General features: G+C 41.3%; 1 non-coding gene across 1 annotated transcript; it reads right to left on the reverse strand.

Annotated features, from left to right (window-relative positions):
* Nucleotides 1-359: 359 nt before the first annotated feature.
* Nucleotides 360-466, reverse strand: LOC112761879 (small nucleolar RNA R71). The gene has a single exon (XR_003182250.1). It is a non-coding gene; the product is annotated as a small nucleolar RNA R71 (small nucleolar RNA).
* Between the last annotated feature and the right edge of the window lie 4,228 nt (nt 467-4,694).

Raw genomic sequence — 4,694 nt, forward strand, 5'->3', positions numbered from 1 at the left:
GGAGAATTACTATCCAGGAGGAAGGAGCCCCTGATTTTACAATACAACCGTTTCAAGCGCATCACCCAGCGGTCGCTACATATTTTGAAATAAAGACCGCACTGCTCAATTTGATGCCCAAGTTTCATGGCTTACCTGCTTAAGAGCCTATCAAGCACCTGAGAGATTTCCAGGCAGCCTGTTCTACTGTCAAGCGTGATGGTGCAGATGAAGCTTCAATTTTGCTGAAGGCTTTCCCATTTTCTCTTGAGGGAAAAGCAAGAGAGTGGTACTACACTCAACCCCTAGCAAATGTATCCAACTGGGATACACTCAGAAAAGAATTTTTGGAAATATTCTTTCCATCTGAAGTTACTGATAAACTGAGGAAAGACATTTCCATGATTGTTCAAGATGACAACGAGACTCTCTTTGAATACTGGGAGCGCTTCAATAATCTTCTGGAAGCATGCCCCCACCACAGGATTGACAAGATAGTGTTACTCAGCTATATCACACAGGGCATGGGGCCCCAAGGTAAGACCACATTGGAAAGTGCTAGCAATGGGTCTATGAAGAAGTACAAGACCACTGATGAGGCATGGCAATTGATCAGCGACTTAGCTGAATCTACTAGGAACCACAGGCAGAAACAAGGCCGTTCAAAAGTCATTGCAGAAGTATCCTCTAGCAGAGAGACTGCTGCTCTAGCTCAGATTATCTGTGAAATGACCAACTTGCTGAAGCAGATGCAATTGAATCAACAACAAGTTCAGCAAGCTCAACCTCCTCCACCACAGCAAAGCCAACAGTTAGTCCCACAAAGAGTTTGCAGAGTCTGTGCTGATTATAGCCATTATACTGATGAATGCCCGCAGCTCCAGCAGGAGGACAACATGGTGGCATCCACTCATAACTTCTATGACCGCCTCAACCAAGGGTACAATCAAGGTGGAAATCATAACCATGGATGGCAGGACAATTCTAACCAGAATTAGAGGGACAACAATAACAGAAGAGGCAGAGATAATCAGGGAAATCAGAGGTAGAATAATAACAACAACAGGCAGCAGAATCAACCTTATAGAGCACCTCACCTGAGGTAATCCCAAGGACCACAGAATACCCAACAACAGACCTCTCAATTTACTCATCATTCTTTATCTTCTAATGAAGAGTTACTGCAATCTTTTGAACGGAGACAACAGACCATGGAAAATAACATTATGAATAACATTAATGCCAGTCTGAATAGTCTGACCTCTACTTTGCAAGCTCTTGTCTCACAGATTGGATCAATACAAAATTCCAGTAACCAACCTTCAAGCTCCACTGGAATCCCCTCTCAACCATTACCCAATCCAAAGGGAGGCATTAATGCCATCACCCTAAGGTCCGGAACCACACTGCAGGAGAGGAATCAGGAGGAGCCAAGCTCACCAGAACACGCCTCAGCTGAAGAGGTAGTAGAGATAAAAGATGTTGAAGAGGAAGAGGACATACAGGACATAGCTGAAAAAGAAGAAGCTCAACCACAGGAGGAAGCACCAAAAGGCGCAGACACTGCAGAAAACACCACTCCCATTCCATTTTCACAACTCGCAAGGAAACCAAGGAAGCAGCTGGAACTCGATTCCAAGATGGTAGAAATATTAAAAAAGGTTGAGGTAACTGTTCCTCTTTTTGATGTTATTTAACAGGTACCTAAATATGCAAAGTTTCTAAAAGATTTATGTATACATAAAGACAAAATTAATGAATTAGAAACTATTCCTTTAGGTAGTTCCATATCTGCTTTAATGGGAGGATTACCTGAAAAGTGTAGTGACCCAGGTCCTTGTATAGTTAGTTGTACTATTGGTAGTGTAGTAATTTATGATTGCATGTGTGATTTAGGAGCATGTGTTAGTATAATGCCTTTGTCTATATATGATATTTTGAGGCTCCCTCCCTTAAAAAGGTCGGCAGCTCGTTTTGTGTTAGCAGATAAAAGCATTATTATAGTGGCTGGAGTTGCTGAAGATGTTTCAGTGAACATTAGAGGGCTTACATTCCCCACTAATTTTTATATCTTGGAGATGCCCCATAATGACTCAGATAAACCATCATCAATCCTACTTGGAAGACCATTCCTGAAGACATCAAAATTCAAATTGGATGCTTTCTCAGGAACATACTCTTTTGAAATAGATGGCCGAATAGTAATCTTCAATCTGAATGGAGTCGTTGACAATCTTCCAAAAGATCATTATATCTTCCAGTGTGATGTCATAGATGAAACTGTAGCTGAAGTTCACAAGGAAGAGTTAGAAGAGAGGCACACTGGACAAGGTCCAAGTGTGGGGACCCTCTTGACTGACAATAAGGGCACTTCGGCATTTTCACAAGCTCCAGACAATCCAGAACCTGCCCATAATCAGAAGTTGGAATTAAAACCCCTCCCTCCACATCTCAAATATGCTTATCTTGAAGATGAGCAGAAGTTTCCAGTTATCATTGCAAGGAAACTCACTTCTCAACAAGAAGAGCAGTTACTTGATGTGCTGAGGAGGCACAAGAAGGCAATTGGGTGGAGTTTGGCAGACATAGTAGGCATCAACCCTCAAGTATGTGAGCACAGAATATTTTTAGAAGAGGGAACAAGACCTGTCTATCAACCCCAAAGAAGATTGAATCCCACTATCTTGGAAGTTGTCAAAAAGGAAGTGGCCAGACTGTTGGAAGCAGGTATCATCTATCCCATTTCAGATAGTGAATGGATTTGCCCAGTACAAGTGGTATCCAAGAAATCTGGAGTCACTACAGTGAAGAATGAGCATGGAGAGCTCATAGCAACTAGAGTTCAGAATGCTTGGAGAGTCTGCATTGATTACAGGCGTCTCAACCAAGCCACCCGTAAGGATCACTACCCACTTCCATTCATTGATCAAATGCTAGATCGCCTGTCAGGTAAATCACATTATTGTTTTTTAGATGGTTACACAGGTTATTTCCAGATTCATATAGCTCCTGAGGATCAGGAAAAGACCACTTTTACATGTCCTTTTGGGACTTATGCTTACAAGAGAATGCCCTTTGGCTTGTGCAATGCACCAGCTACTTTCCAAAGGTGCATGATGAGTCTTTTCTCTGATCTTATTGAGGATTGTATGGAGGTTTTTATGGACGATTTTAGCGTTTATGGTGATTCTTTTAGCCTTTGCTTAGATGGATTATCTAGAGTATTAGATAGATGTGTTAATACAAACCTTGTATTAAAATTTCAAAAATGTCACTTTATGGTAAAACAAGGAATTGTACTAGGACATGTGGTATCTAATAATGGCATTTCTGTAGACCCAGCAAAGGTGAATGTTATTTCTAGTTTACCTTACCCCTCCTCTGTGAGGGAGGTCCATTCGTTCCTTGGCCATGCAGGTTTTTACAGGAGATTCATAAAGGATTTCAGTAAGGTAGCACTTCCCTTGTCCAGATTACTGTAGAAGGATATTGAGTTCGAGTTCAGTGAGGATTGCAAACAAGCGTTTGATAAGCTGAAGACCGCCCTGACTCAAGCTTCAATTGTGAGAGGACCAGACTGGAGCCAGCCGTTTGAAATCATGTGCGATGCTTCCAACCATGCAGTAGGAGCAGCGCTGGCTCAGCGTGAAGGTAAGGATCCTTTTGTTATTGCTTATGCGTCTAAGACTTTAGACGCTGCCCAGTCCAATTACACTACTACTGAAAAAGAGCTTCTTGCTATTGTTTTTGCCCTGGATAAATTCCGAGCTTATTTACTTGGTACTAGAGTAGTAGTGTATTCGGACCATGCAGCTTTAAAGTATCTATTAGCTAAAAAGGAGTCCAAACTAAGGCTTATACGTTGGATACTGCTATTACAAGAATTTGATTTAGAAATAAACGATAGGAGTGGTAACCAGAATTTAGTGGCAGACCACTTGAGTCGCCTTGAGCACATTAAGGATGATTCTACTCCTATAGATGATAATTTTCCATTTGATAACCTGCAAGCAGTATCTGAGGTAGTCCCTTGGTATGCACCTGTAGCTAATTATCTAGTTAGCTGCACATTTCCTCCAAACTTTTCTAAGCATCAAAGAGACAAGCTGAAAAGCGAGTCTAAATATTATATATGGGATAACCCATATTTATGGAGATGCGGCGCTGATCAGGTAATTAGACGTTGTGTGTCTCTTTCAGAATTCCAGTCTATTTTAGAGCCCTGTCACTCATCTGAGAATGGAGAACATTTTAGCCCTCAAAGAACAGCTAGAAAGATCTTAGACTGTGGATTCTGGTGGCCTACTCTTTTTAGAGATGCTGCTGAATTTTGTAAATCTTGTCTCCCATGCCAAAAATTTGGTAATATATCCAGGAGGGATGAGATTCCTCAACAAATTATGCTTTTCTGTGAAATTTTTGATGTTTGGGGCATTGACTTCATGGGTCCATTTCCAAATTCTAATGGTTATTTTTATATATTGTTAGCTGTGGATTACGTTTCCAAATGGGTGGAAGCAATTCCTACCCGCACTGATGATGCTAACACTGTTGTTTCCTTTGTGAGAAACCATATTATTTGTCGCTTTGGATCACCACGAGCAATCGTGAGCGATCAAGGCACCCATTTTTGTAACAGGAGACTAAGAGGATTAATGAAGAAGCATGGGATAATTCATAAGGTTACAACAGCATACCATCCTCAGACCAATGGG

This window comes from Arachis hypogaea, chromosome 16, assembly GCF_003086295.3.
Source record: "Arachis hypogaea cultivar Tifrunner chromosome 16, arahy.Tifrunner.gnm2.J5K5, whole genome shotgun sequence".
In the NCBI taxonomy this organism is placed as follows: domain Eukaryota; kingdom Viridiplantae; phylum Streptophyta; class Magnoliopsida; order Fabales; family Fabaceae; genus Arachis; species Arachis hypogaea.